This window comes from Carassius auratus, linkage group LG30F, assembly GCF_003368295.1.
Source record: "Carassius auratus strain Wakin linkage group LG30F, ASM336829v1, whole genome shotgun sequence".
Taxonomy (NCBI): domain Eukaryota; kingdom Metazoa; phylum Chordata; class Actinopteri; order Cypriniformes; family Cyprinidae; genus Carassius; species Carassius auratus.
Window position 1 is genome coordinate 4,931,805 of NC_039294.1, and position 16,301 is coordinate 4,948,105.

Here is a 16,301-nt window from a genome sequence, read left to right on the forward strand (position 1 = left end):
CGTTAGTGCTAACAATCATTCACACATGGACTTTTAACAATGTGTTTAGTAGCTGTCCACCCTCCCGTTTTTCCGGGGTTCTCACGTATTTGAGCTGTTTTCCCGCTGTCTTCCCGTTTTAGTATTTTCCTGTAAAATATCCCGTTAGCCCCTCCATCAGACCTGTCAAGTCTCTGTGTTGTTGCTACCCCTTGCCCTTCCAGCGAAACAGATGTTTTCAAAGCATCGTTTTGCTTACTTGAAAGCAACCTTAGCGTGATTTTGGGCTTTTTAAGATAGCGTGGTTGTTGTGAGAGCACGATTTCACGCCAATCTGTAACTAAAGTCACGTTGACCTAGCTTCACAAATCGCTTAACGTTAGTTAATGCAGCAGTTTTATAGTACGAATTTTTGCTGTCAGCAGAGGGATAGCAACAAAAAGATGAATGTTGAAATTTCCCGTATTTTGGATGAGTAACTCGAGAAATTTCCCTTATTTTCAATGTTGACTTAAGCTATATAAATGAATATTCAGATGTTATGGTCTCCGTGGTCGCGCCTCCAAGCAGGAAAGCGGTGTAAAGTTAATCCATTCACATTTTATTTTCCCCATGGTGATTATGTGTTGCGCTATTACACCCCACAATACAGCAACGGTTGAAAATGGTTAAAATAGATTTTTAATTAATCAAATTAAGACACACGGATGAGAGGGAGTATGTCTAAACACTGCGCAGTAGTCCGAGTGGCAGTAAAGGAGGCTCTCAGCATGGCGGCCACTCCAAGTAATGACGTCACGACGCCCAAGCCCTATTTGGTTGTTAAGTGATGATGTAAGAAGCGCTGTTTCCGGGTCCAAGCCTCAACTCGCTTCACTTGAGAATACGACCGCAGCAGCCGTTTATGAGAATCCATTTATTCATATTAATAATTTAAGCTAAACGCTTTCAGACTTACGGTATACACTACAGTCTCCGTGCTCACAGCGTCCCAAACACAAATAATTTTTATATATTTTTTTTATATTTATATTTTCATTGTCTGGCTATCTGGGACTTCGGTATGGAGTTAAAGGTTAAGATTTTAACTTTTTAGCTAGTATTCTATCACATTTTGAGTTTATATTAACACCTTTTTTTTGTTTTCTCATGGTAACTGATGGAGCGTTTGGACATGGAAGCGCTGCTACGTGACCTCAGACTTAACAAGCGAATATATCATAAATTGCTCATGCAAAAAGGAATCCATGCATATGTGGATCAGGTGACACGCGTGCAGTAATTGACGTCTAGTTTGAGTCGATCTCGTTCGGTTCATTTGGATTTTGAGACTTCATTTTCGCAGTTTTCAGCATTTCACGTCCCACACACACACAACAAACAAACAAGGCCCAGTGAAATTCATTAACGTGTACACGATTTGAAAAATTTGCGAATGTGGGTCACTACACTGAAACAAATACCCATGTCTATATAGACATTTGTGTCCCCATAAACCATAACACACACACACACACACACACACACATTGTGACCCGACGTCCCGGTTTCCTGTTGCTGAAAAATAACCTGTATGTGTAGGAAACAGTCACGGCTCGTATCAATATTTAATATGCAGTTATGAGAGCGGGAGAGCAGTTATATTAACTTTGTGCGATCGGTTCTGGAAATCGGCAGGTCATAAAATCATGTCGTATATCACCTCGTCCATACGATTTTCTGATAAACCAGAGCCCCTCTACGGAGAGCCTTCCCACTCACTATTAAGACCTATTGTACCGAATTTTGGTTGCAGTTCCACCAAAGTTCCACTGGGGGCGATCGCCATGAGTGCAAAAATGGAGTCTATGGGGCTAGACAGCTAAATTTGTCCCTTTCACCCGATTGCCGATGAGAAATCTCAGATCTGATTGTAGGTTTTGCAAGTTCAACATGGGTTATAGGTCGAAAGTTGAATGAACGAGTACTTATGTCCTTTCGATTTCTTACCGGTTGAGTTGTTGTTGCCCATAACACGCTAGCATTCTGCTAATGAACGCTGATTGGTCAGTGAAGGACTGATTACGACCAGAGGTACCGCTTGATGGCATCCGAATCAGAATCAACGGGATCAGAATGTTAAGGCGGACTTTTTTGCACAAGTTTTTCTTTCCAACGCATTTTTGGTTGCTGGCACTTTTATCTGCCTATTGTTATGTACTGTATGTACTTTGAAATTTACACGAAAAATAAATTGAATTTGAGTACTTGTGTTAAGAAATACAGGATACATATGGTGTAGTATTGCCACCCTAAAAACACACAAACAAATGTCACGCTCAATAGTGCTAAATATCAATAAAATTTGAAAAAGGAAAAAAATGCCTTGCAGGTGTGCGATGATAAATATGTATCCAGTATTTCTTAAAAGTGAATGAGTCTTCGAATCTGTGTGCATGCCTACTATACTGTGAAATTACCACATTAAACGTGACGTGCTAACATGGATGCAGCTAAAGCCGCCGGGTTTGCTTCAGGGAATTTTTTACTTTTTAAGAAGCTTCCCAATGGAAACCTCGACAAGAAGCGCGCCTGTTTCACACATAATCCGTCTGCAGTGCGTATGCAGTCCATGTGCATTACATATGTGGTGATGAAGCAGCACAGACTCATACTCATTGTGCTTTCACACAGGACGCGTTTGCAGTTCGCTACTCTGTACGTAAAGGATCGCTGCACTGCTGCATACGCACCGCTCCTGAAACGCATTGACGGACCGCAACCGCGTGAAAGCTGGAATCCGTTAACATGGGTGCGTAAAAAAAATATGCAACGCATACGCACTGCGGACGTACACGTATACACACACACAAGCACAATAGAAATATGTTTCTATTTGAACAAAATGCTGCACATTAATGTTATTCTTAACTCTGCAGACACCAGTTGAAAAGCATTTGTTTCAGTGTAGTGATGCACATTCGCAAATTTTTCAAATCATGTACACCTTAATGCATTGCACTGGGCCTTGTTCGTTAGTAGTTGTGTGTGTGTGGGACGTGAAATGCTGAAAACTGCGAAAATGAAGTCTCAAAATCCAAATGAACCGAACAAGATTGACTCGAACTAGACGTCAATTAATGCACGCGTGTCACCCGATCCACATATGCATGGATTCCTTTTTGCTTGAGCAATTTATGATATATTAATGCAGAACAGAACATTTTTATTTGCAAACATGTCGGTATATGTACAAATCGCTGCACAATCATTTAATCCCAAATCAAATTGAAAGGCATTTTTTTGTGGTTCGTAAGATACAAGATACATGTGTAAAATTGATGTAGTACCTTGATATTTTTGCATGCATCTTTTAATCATTTTGAGTCTAATTTCATCCCATAAAAGTCTAAATTAATTCTGTCCATCATACAAAGTGATCGATTAACTAATGTCTTAAAGGTTTGGAACAATATAGGGTGAGTAAATGATGATAGAATTTTCATTTTTGGGTGAACTTTCCCTTTAATGTTAGTTATAGTGCATTAATCTGAGAATGTGTACATGTATGTTGAGGCTGTGTATAGGTATGTGGAGCACTGACACTGACCTTGAGCCTATTCATCAGTACCAACACCTCCAGAGGGTTCATGCTCTGGATCTAAGCCCCGACAGTCCGGCTGTGGCCTCTGCATCAGGGCTGGATGTGTGGGTGGACACCCCAGATGAGCATGGCTACTGGAGATCACAGTGTCTCCTTCAGTTACCAAAGCCTGTAATTCTAATCTGAGATGAGCAGAGCAGATGCCAACCACAGTAACAGTTGACAGAATGAGTAATGCATGTGGGTGATTTTACCACTAGGCATTCCATTGATTAAAGATGTTTATTGCATCCACAACTCCTGCAGAATAATGCATAGCCACAAACCAATCATGCATTGGTCATAGACACTGTGTTCTGCAGGTATGGGATATCAGTGGTAACCTTCGGTCACAGCATGGGCAGATGAGAGTGTTCACGTCCTGGACTCCACATGGAATGAAGAACAGGAACCCAGAGTTCTTCCCTTCAAATTAATAGATTTCCCTATCTGGTAAGAATGCTATACAAGATCTCTCACATCAAAACTGACCATATTTACTTTCTAAATACATGTTTCTGGTCTTATTGTGCTCAACTGTGCATCATTTCAAAATGACTTTGTTGTCTGACATCACCAAGCACTCTTATTTTTCACTAACATTTGGGCATGCAATGGCCAATTTTCATAATCCAATCTAATAAATTAAATCAAGCACTGACATACATTTTTTTCTGTTGAATATCTTACGCTCTATATAGGAATTCTTGCATTTCCATATACAGATTTGAGAGACCACTACAGCATTTCCCATTTCCAGCTGCCTTTTGTGTTGTATCATTTACATATCCATTCTGATTGGTCAATCTATGCATCAGAATAGACATTAGGGTTTTCAAGATTTGAATATTTTAAGCAGTCTTCTACTAGAGTAATCTCTGAAACAACATTTAATTAGATTATTTTATATTGAATTTATATAAAATTCATTTTTGAGGCTTTCCTTTTCAAGCTCTTCAGATGGTGCATTTCAGCAAATGATAGTGTGGTGAAATATACACTTTGTTGACTTGTTTTTGATTGTACTTGACCTTCAAGCTGACAGAATAGTAGAAATCATGACTAATTTCACATTTCTATGAAGTTCCAAACATTTTTTCATTGGGTAAGGTACCTCCGAAACTCCATCCTTTGAGTTATATTCTGCTATAGACTGGCTGCTTAAACAAACATTTCACAATTCCATTTTGGGTGGCACAGACATGACACATCTCATCTTTTAACTGTGCAAAACTGTATTGCATGATGTATTAGCAGATGATTTTATCTAAGGTGAATGACAGTACATTATTAAAGGGTCACTGGGGAGTAAGCTGAGCTTTAGAGCATTGCTCAAGGACACAGATGTGATATTTTATGGCTCATCCCTCATGAGTTTTTTGGCTTACCAGTGGAGATCTTTAACCACTAAAGCCACACCACCACATGATGTCAACAAGTGCGGTCTGGTGATCTCATTTGGCCGCTCACTATTGTTTACATAAATTGAGCCCACCAGTGAAGCTCAGTGTGACTTTTTTCCCAAAGTCACCATAAATAAAAAGTTGCTGTTATCTTAGGAATATATCTGTTACTTAATTAACCCAACCTGGGGTCCCAGGGCTCCTAAGAGTCCCTAGTTTGTTTCTAAGTCTGGCATGTGAAGCTCAGAGATTCATTAAGAGGCCATAGATCTTGTTATTTTATGTACTATTACAGGTTTGGTTCATATTTTGAGTTAAAAGTATTTTTTTATATTTTCTGTTTTTAAAATTTAAATAATTTTTTTTATTATTATTTTTTTTAATGCATTTAGCAGACGCTTTTATCCAAAGCGACTTACAGTGCATTTAGGCTATCAATTTTTACCTATCGTGTGTTCCTGGGGAATTGAATCAAAATTGTTTTTAATTTGATTAAAATATGTATATTAAATATATATATCTACAGAGTTATTTTAGTGCTTTAAACAAAAATGAGAAATGTTTCCTTGGCAGATAGGGTTATTATTATTATAGTTAACGAAAAAAAAAAAAAAAAAAAAAAAAACGTAATCACTTGAAATAAGAAGAAATGGTAACTAAAATAAATGTTATTTCAGCTAGTTTCCAAGGCAACATCTCATTTCCATTTTGTTTAGCTTTATGTAAAATAAGTAAAACTAGAACTGAAATAAAAAATATAAAGATGTATTTAAAATTGTCAAAAAACTAATAAAAAGACAAAAACACAAAAAGAAATTACAAAAAATATAACAAAAATTAACACGAAAACATGAAATATAAAAATAAAATCAAAATCAATATATTCACAAAAACTATAATAGTATCTCAAAGTTACTAAAATAGCACTGGCTGTAATAAAATAATACTAATAAGTAACAGTAAGTGATTTAATAAGATTATAAATGATAATTATTCCTAAATAAGAGTTCATAAATTTTATAAAATAATTACGCATTTATGATTTTAGCTTTGAGTGCATTCTTGTACTCATACTGATTAAAAGTTCAACTATCATGTGAAATAGACCTTAAAATAAACCTCTCCAAATCACAATAGCCTTCACGGTGAGTCCCCAGAGTGTTTATGCAAGCGTTTAAATAGTCTGCGCTCGTGTCTGGGGGCAGATCAGCGCTGGAGGGGGAGCGAGGGGTTTACTCAGGGGAGGCTGGGAGGTTTTCAGTGAAGCGACAGGCGTAGATGCTGACAGTAATCAGATGAGTGTGTGATAGATGGATGCAGATGGTGTCCTGTTGTATCACACAATGCTTTGGCTCTCCTTCTCCACTGACATCACCCTCATTTAAACGCTCTCATTAACCAAACGGGCACCGGAGCGGCTGTTGAGAGGCAGCCGAGAGTTTGAACGACAGGACAGTTTGTCAAAGTCAGGCTCTGCTGGACTGTCTTGTTTCACTTCTTATTTAATGGACAGTGTTACAAGAATATCTCTTGTTGCTTATCTTGTTGCACTGATGCAACAAGATTTTTGCATGCCCTAACAAAGTAGTGTCACATAGTGTAGTAGTACTGTATACAGAGGCAGTTAATTGCTATTTCTACAGATCTGTGTCTGTTAAAACTGTGCATTTGAAAATACATCGACATAATAGAAAGTTGTTGTTATAAGAATATAAGAAATGGTTAAGAATAACCATACCGTAGAAAACCATACCGTAAATGTTTTAGAATATGGATTTTACTCCCTGCTGGGAAAACCGTTTGCACTGGCCTAAACTGGTTTAAACTGGTCTAGTCTGTAAAACCAGCCAACTTGACCACTTGACCAGAATTTTTATTTAATTATTTTTTACAATGATTGAAATCAGATACATGAATTGTTACAATTGTTTGAATTGTTATATTGTTTACAATTATAACAGCATAGCACATTGAGCTATGAATAATTTCCTACATATAATTGAAAAACAAGTTATATTCAAAAGTCAGTATGATTTTTTTAAAGTAATAAATAATTAATCAGACATTTATAATCTCATAAAATAATTTGAATGTCAATGAATGGTCTTCCTTTGAATTTTCTGTTCAACAGAGAACCATAAAATCACAAAAAAAAAAAAAAAGAAATGAAGCAACACAACTGTTTTCAACATCTGTAATATAAATTTCAAATATATTACAATGGAAACCGTTTATTTTAAGTTGAAATAATATTTCACAATATTCTTGTTTTACTGCATTTAATTTTTTTATTTTTATATCAAGCACTGTTGGTTAGCACAGTCTCATCAACCTCAAGCTTGTGAACAGTGTATGTTAATATCATGGTACCTTTGTTTTCAAACCTCGTCTAAGGAGAAAACCACTGTTTATGTGTTGTTTTCCACAGATCTTTATCCTCATTTTACTTTAGAAATGAAACCGTTAACCTCACTTTTTGATTTGATGCATCTCTCTATAGTCTTTCTTGGATCTTAGCACTTTATCTTGCAGCACATTTTGCAGGAATCATACTCTTTGTTTCATGTTGTGTCACTCCTCTGCGAGTTACTCTACAAGTTTCCATTCTACCAATTTCTGATTAGCACCTTTTCCTCTGTGTGATGTCATGTCTGTCAGCCGCGGCGCATGTTGACAGGATTTTCAAACTGCGAGAGGGAAGTCAGATGTGCCAGAACCAACGCTGGTGTGTTATTAAATGAGAAGACATATGCCTCATTAAAACTTGTCAAAAACAGTGTTCACTGTCTGTGAGGTAACAGAGTCATGGCATGCTTTGGTGTCTATTTTGGAACTTGAGCACCATTCAGACTTTGAATTACTATTATTAATGCACATCTGTGATTACAAACAATAATTAGGATGAGATTGGGATCTCAGTAGTTTTTCCAAGATGGCTAGTGTCTAGACGCTTTTAATCTGGTTGGTTTTTCTCTATAGCTGCTTTATTTATTGTACAGTATGGGGAGTTATATGTGTTTTTTCAGATTTCTGTTGTCATCGTCTTTGTTTTTAAGTTGGAGGACTGGAAGCTCTGGGCATCTGTTGTGTATGTGTGCATCACAGTGTGTGTTTGAAGCACTGACCCAGACACACACACACACACACACACATCATGCTGGCAAACCCTGAGGCGTCACTTTCATGTTTAACTGCCAGATAGGCTGGTGAAAATGTGGCACACTGTTGCACCTCCAGGTGCTGAAATTCAGAGACTTAGAGAGCAGTGTCTCGTGAGATCAGGATGAATCTGTTAAACAAGAAATAAGGGCTTGAAAATCTACAGTTATACAGTATATACAGGGACTCATTACAGGAGTAAATGATGATTTTATTTGTATTTGAGAGTTTTGGTTTGTACAGTCTGTTGACATATATTTCAGAAAATGTCCATCTATTTTTGTATAGCCAACTATTATAATTCATCACTTTTAAACAAAGTGCATTGTTTATTTTTTCTCACATTTTTTTTAATTAGTGTTTCCTCGTTAGATTGTTTTAATTTTATTTAAATATTATATATATATATATATATATATATATATATATATATATATATATATATATAAGGTCACCATATCACTTGAACACTAGCACCTCTCATCTGTTGCACCGCACCCAAACTACATCTCCCATGAGCCTCTGCATCACTATCACCTTGCCACACCTGCACCTCATTCATGAGCTAATCTCCTTGCCACACCTGCACCTCATTTACACATGCATATAATTCCCTTGTGTTTGTTCTTCCCACGTATTATCTCGGATTGTTTAAACCAACTATGATTATCTGCACTCTAAAAACTGCTGGGTTGAAAACAACCCAATTTGGGTTATTTTGACAACCCAGCGCTGGGTCAAAAAGGGACGAACCCAGCGCTGGGTTGTTTTAACCCAACCAGTTGGGTTATCATATTTAACCCAGCCTGCTGGGTTGCCTTTTTTATGGTTTAAAATGACTATATTGCAGGGTTTAAAAAAACAGAGCGTGTGTTTTTTTTATCACTGTATTTCAGAAGGAAAACTACTGTATTTAGAAAATGTTCGATATCATTTCGCATGTGCTTGATAAGGCAGCGTTTGTGAGCTCAGCACCGCTCTGCAGCCGTTACCGGAGAAACCTACCTCTCCCGCTCTTACCGCCTCCTGCTGGCAGAAAATAAACTCGCAGAGTGCAGCCATGTGGGGAAACAATGCATTTCTACGTTAAAATTAACCCAAATTGAGCTAGGCATTAAACCTACAAATGTTGTTCATTTTAAATATCACTTTTACACACAAATAATAATTACCAAAAGGAAAATATTTATTAAAAACAAGAGAAAAGTCAAAAAGTAACATGTTAGAAGAAATGCAGAAAAGGATGGCATTAACAGCTACAGAGTTCATAAACAAAGCATTGAACATTTGATGAATATAACTTAAGATCAAATTGGACTTTGTTCAATTGTATATATTGTATAAAAATATACGAAAACACATACAATAAATTTACAATTAGTTAGTTTTTTTTCCAACTATTCTGGCATGACAGTACACAAATAAATCACAACATTAACTTTGATATTATAACATTTAACAGACGAGTGTGTGTGTGTGTGTGTGTGTGAAAGAATGTGAGCAGGTGTATGAATGACAGAGTGTAAACTTTTCTACTAAACAACACAGAAAAAGCATTTAACTTTTTTTTTTAAACAAATTATACACTTACAGTTTGTTTCATAGTCCATGAATACAGATCATGCATCACGGTCAATTTTCATGATCTCTTTAGCATAACTGATGTAGTCATGAAGAAACCCCATCAGCACAGCATCTGACATCATCTACATCATCCAGGGCAGCGTCCTCCTTTAAAACCACTGCTGTTTAGGGGAAAGAAGATTCTCCTCTCTGACCAGGATTCATCCAGTCACCGCCTGTTCTTCATCAGTGGCCTAAGAGAAACACATTTAAAAAAATTAAACATTTAATTAAACTATCGATTTTCAGGTAGAGGTGTATTCACATCCGTAAGGATAGGTAAATAATCGGTTTTAAAGTTTCAACACTTGTGTGGTTGTTTAATGTCTCAGTCCACCACAGCGCTCCAGAAGTCTATAATGGCAGCATTAGTGTGAGGACATGCGATATTGTTTGAATAAATATTGCTTTCAGAAAGCTTCTTTACTGAAACATTAAAACAGACATGACATTCACATACCTCACAATATTCATGTACATGGAGGGCTGCTCTTCAAACCGTTAGTTCACCAAATAATTAAAATGTTCATAATTTACTCTCCCCATGTTTTTCCAGACTCATACAAACTCTGTTCATTTTTTGGAAAACATATGAATATATTTAATATTCTCTTTTTGTGTCCTCCATTGCTGGTCTGGGAGACCAATATTTTATTTTGAACATACGTGTTTGATATCATATAATTTAAGATGTATTCATATATAAATATCAGAATTTACTTCTACAATAACTCTATATTTATGAAGCTTGAAAATACTGATTATCTAAACTATAAATGGATTAACAAATATTATGAGAAAACTGAAAATATATTAATTTATGTTGTAAAGACAGACAAAAGTCTTATAGGTTTGGAATGACTTGAGGGCAAGTAAATGATTTTTTGTGTGAACTTTACCTCTAAGAGCGCAGACCAAGAATAATGACTCTCCAAATCAGACAACTCCAAAGTTGGTTTGAGTTCTGCAATAAAAAACACAGACATCAATGGTCTTAATGAAATGAGCACGTAATGACACTGTTGTTGCATCAAAATGTGAAGTAAACTGGCAGGAGACAACAGAAAAATTTATTTTCTAAAAATAACTTACATAAAATCTCAAGGGAATGATGATCTCCCATGTCTCTTGCTTTTAACATCTACAAAAACAAAAAACAAACATTATTTTACTCTTAGTAAAAAAACAACAACTGATAACATGAAATTATGAAGTTTACTTGCCTTATACGATCTTTCCCTCTCTTCAGAAGAAGCTGAGAAAGCCACCTCCTCACACAAGCAGACTTGTGTGTCCTTAACTCCAGTTAGTTTGAGTTCTGCAAAGAGGGGCATCAATGGTTTCAATGAAATATTAACATATACATACATACATATATAAAATCACACTGTTTTTGCATCAAAATGTGAAGTTAACAGGCAGGACACAACAGAAACATAAATTTTCTAAAAAAAAAAAAGTAATAATAATTTAACTTACATCAGTCTCAAAAGAATGAAGTTATCTTGTCTCTGGATTTCAACATCTAAAAAAAACACACACATTATTTTAGTCTTAGTAAAAATAAAGATAACTTGATGTTATTCTGAAGTTTACTCTCCTTAAACCGTCTGTCCCTCTCTTCAGAAGAACACCTCCTCCTCATCCTCACACAGGTCTGTGACTCCTCACACAAACAGCTTCTGTGTCTTTAACTCTCAGCGCGAGGACAATGAAGACAGGAGCTGGACAAGTCTGAAACATTACATGTAAAACATACTTTTAACAGTTACCACTTCAACAGCCTCAAAATAATTATGCTAGTCTTTACTACACAATGCCGTTTCCTTTAGGAGACAAACATACATTCAGTTTAACCGCGAAAAAAAAAGACAAATTCACATGAGCTTAACCGTGACCATAACCGTCTGTTAACGCCTCAAAGAGAACAGATAATGTAAAATCTTATGTAAATATGACAAAATACATTCACAGACGTTATATTAAAAGTACATCCTCCGTTCAGTAACGTTACATGAGGCAGTTAAGACCTCCGTGTCCGAGGCGAAAACCGCGTCCGTTTTTTTTATATAACGTTAAGCTCCTTTGTTTCCGCCTTTCATAAAACCTTCCGCCTTTCATACAACCGGGTAAACAATAAAAGATAACTTTACATTTTGAATATTTAACGTTACTTACCATAGTCTTTCACTCGCTTCTCGCTTCTATCACGCTGAGAAAATGGCGGCTGCTCGCACTGGAGAGACGTACGATTTTGACGTGACGTGCGTGCTCTCCTTCACGTCCGCGTCCTCAACCCACCCCCGCTGGGTTAAAAAAGATAGTTATTTTCAACCCAAACTTGGGTTAAAACATCCCAAAGTCCTATCCAACGGCCTCAACCCAGCAGTTGGGTTGAAAAAAACAACCCAGCGTTTTTTAGAGTGTGCTGCCTGTCCTGATCTCTGCTTGTTACCGTTAATGATTCTGGATATCCCTAACACACCTGACACCGTTCCTGATTTCTGCCTGTATGACCATTCTCTTAATAAAATTCTGCACATGGATCCGAACGCCTCTGACTCCTCGTTACAATATATGTGTGTGTTCTGTGCATGTATATATTTACAGTATAGAACATTTTATATTTGTATTTTGAATATATTTTGTAAATGTAAATGCATGTAAATATATATTATATAAACAAAAATGTTTATTTTGGATGCGATTCATTGTTTGACATCACTAATTGTTACAAATATTACTGTTGCAACTTAAAATAACTGTTTTGTAGTGTGATGTATTTTCAAATGTATTTATTTCTAATTTTGTTGTTTCTTGTTATTATGAAATTTAAAAAACATTTGAAACATTTGTTTTTCAGGTTTATTTGATAGAAGGACTTAATAGAAAATTCAAAAGAACAGCATTTATTTGTAAACCTCCTTTTTTTTTGTAACGCTATAAATGTCTTAAACTTTCACCTTTGATCAATATAATGTGTCATTGCTGAAAAGTATTAATTTCATTCCAAAAATAAAATCTGGCCCCAAATTTTTGAAAGGTAATGTACATTTAATGAAGTGAAAATTGAGAATTTTCACATGTCAGATTTTCATCTCGAGACAATTAAAGGTGGTGATGTGTGTATGGAAATGCGATTTGTGAAAAATGCTTAACCTCAGTGAAGCTGCTAAATCATTATTTACTTGTGTAAACACCTCCATAACCTCCTGAATCCCATAATGAATAAATCCCAAACATAATCCCAGTAGTACTTCTCTCCAGTGACATATTCACTCATCGCCGCTTCATTCTAATCAGCTTTCCTCTTCAAGTCTTTACATATTGTATCTTTACATATTGGAAGCTTTTCTCGTGTCTTGATGACAAACTCCGGTTGGCTGTAATTTTTGGGTCCTCTCAAGGATTTTGGCTGCATGGCAGCTATGTGGCTCGCAATTAAGTGTGTCTGGCCCAAACTAAAGGCACTAAACAGCTGGCATGGGCTCAAATCTGACATCATGCAGTTCTTCTCTCTTCTCTCTCTTTTGTTTAACATCTCTATCTGTTGCCTCAATAATTCACTTCCAATTTGGCCCATGTTGTTGTCTTTCCTTTGCTCACTGTTTAAATAGCAGCTGATGCAATCAGTTAACCAAATCTTTTTTTTAGGACTGAATTATCTCAGAGATGGCGTTTAATGTGAGTGAACTGATCAAGAGCTTCAGAGGTTTTAAAGCACCTGGATTGAGGGTACAATGGGCTCATAATCAATTATTGAACACTTAGCTTCTCTGTGTCTTCAGAAAAGTTTGATTGATAAAGTGAGGGGGAAGTCAGTGTCAGATGCAGTTTAGAAGACCTGCTTCTTAATGAGCTGAACTATAGAAAATTAAATCAATGTTATATAAAATGTTATAAGAAGGTAGGTACTGCTCTTAAATATTAATGCAATATTGTAAGAATTATAATTTTGATAATATTATAGCATTATAAACACAGACTTTTGTTTTTATAAAATGAAATGTAATTAAATATATTTAATTAAATAAGTTTAAAAAACGACTTAAAAAAAAAAATACTACAATATAAGCGAACCTAAAACTGAGCCTTGGTGTCTGTTGTGACATTTGCCTTTAAGGAAAAACATAAATTATGCTAAATGAAAACTGAAAAAATGCTAAATGAAGCACTGCCCTACTATTTTCACTTTGCTTTTCATGTTTTATATCCTATTTATATGTTTTGCATCCAAATTTATATATGTGGTAGTGTACTTCTATTTTTAGCTAAAGCTGTCATTTACATCAACACTTGGCCAATCAAGTTAAAGGGATAGTTCACCCAAAAATTTAAACTCTGTCATCATTTATTCACCCTCATGTTATTCCAAACCTGTATGAGTTTCTTTCTTATGTTGAACACAAAAGAAGATATAAAAAAAAAAAAAAAAAAAAACACGTAGGAAAATAAATACTATGGAAATCAACAGGAACAACCACCAGTTTGATTAACAATATTCTTCAAAATATATTTTATGTTCAACATATGATAGCAACTTGATAGAAGTACATTACTGTTCAAAAGTCTTTTATGCTCACCAAGACTGCAATTATTTGATTAAAAGCTGTTTTCTATTGTAATAGATTTTAAAATGCAATTTATTCCTGTGATGCAAAGCTGAATTTTCAGCATTATTATGTCAGTCTTCAGTGTCACATGATCCTTCGGAAATAATTTTAATATGCTAATTTGCTGCTAAAGAAACATTTCTTATTATTATTATCCATTATGAAAATAGCTTTTCAGCGTTCTTTGATGAGTGAAAGTCTAAGAAAATAGTATTTATTTGAAATAGAAACGTAAAGTATTTACTATCACTGAGTTTAATAAATATTTGTTGAATAAAAAGTATTAATTTATATAAAAAATAAAAAATATTACTGACCCCAAACATATCAGTTATCTGTGCACTTATCTATTCAGAGGTCCCTTTAATGGAGAGCTTCAAATCCCTTTAGATAAAAGCATCTGCATAATGAGCAACTTTTACTTGCTAAAAGCCAGTTAAACAGGTTGCTTCTGATGTTTTAAACTGATTGTGTATGTGAAATGTAAAAAGTGTGTTAGAAGTTCATAAGCAGACATGCAAGACTTGTGAAATGTGTTATCTGGTATCTGTGGATGCAAGCTGTGGCCCTGATATTTGAACCATAGCAGGTGTTACGGCACAATCCTGCCAGTTTTACAATCTATCGTCCTCTGTCCTCAGATTCAGGTGTACAGCCTGGAGAACGGCCAGAGCAAGCTGACGGTGAGACTTGACCTGTGTCAACCTGAGAGACAGCCACCCTCACCTGCTGGTGCGGGGGAACAAAAACAGGCAGCACGACACGCTCTGTCTGCTCTGTCACTTCTGTGAATTGAGTTTCTTAAACAAGGCAGAATTCCGATGGAATAGTAGTTCTCTCAAGCAGCTAGTTTTATTTTTTTGGATTAGTGGGAATGTTTTGAATGGGTGTATCTCATGAAGCCTGGAGACACACAGAGCCTTGTGTCTTCAACTCCTTTTCTACTCGTATCCTTGTGTGGGTGAAACTCACAAAGCATGCTTGCTTAGATAAAGTGATAGTACAACAAACATTACTATGAAGACTAAAGTCTGTTAAACCTGTTAACTGTCACCCGTCCGCTCTGTGGGACGCCTACATTTAATTCACTATATTACAATTAAATCTAATCTAATCTTGACAAACTATATATCGTTGGAGAGGTCCAAGATTCCCAAATATATATTTTACCAATGTTTTTTATAAAAAATTATGTAGGAAAAGTAACCGATTAATTTATGACAAGAGTGCACCCTCAAAAATCTACATTATAACAGGAGTTTTGACCTTTGTTTTTTTTTTTTTTTTTTTACTTCTTTGTTGCCTTTTTCTCTATCACATTTTAGAAATCATCAGAAATTATATATCGAATGATAACTTAAAATCTCAAAATTCATCCTTTAAAACCCATTTTAAAATCAGACATTGCATTACCATGTAAATGGTACATCAATATCATGTTATAAAATGTTTTCATTCATGAATGATACAAATTTAAGTTTGGATCGTGCACTATAAAGTCTTTGTTCAAAAACGTGGGTGACAGTTTAAGGGGTTACGCTTCCTAAGGCTGCATTTATTTGATCAAATTTGCATATACAGTATGTAACCCCAGACCACAAAACCAGTCCTAAGGGTATATTTTCCGAAACTTAGATTTATCTTCTGAAAGCTGAATAAGTAATCTTTCCATTGATATTTGTTAGGATAGGATATATTTGGCCGAGATACAACTATTTGAAAATCTGGAATCTGATCAAAAATCACAATATTGAGAAAATCACCTTTAAAGTTTTCCAAATGAAGTTCTTAGCAATATATATTACTATTTAAAAATTAAGTTTTAATATATTTACGGTTGGAAATCAACAAAATATTTTCATGGAACATGATCTTTACTTAATATTCTAATTATTTTGCATT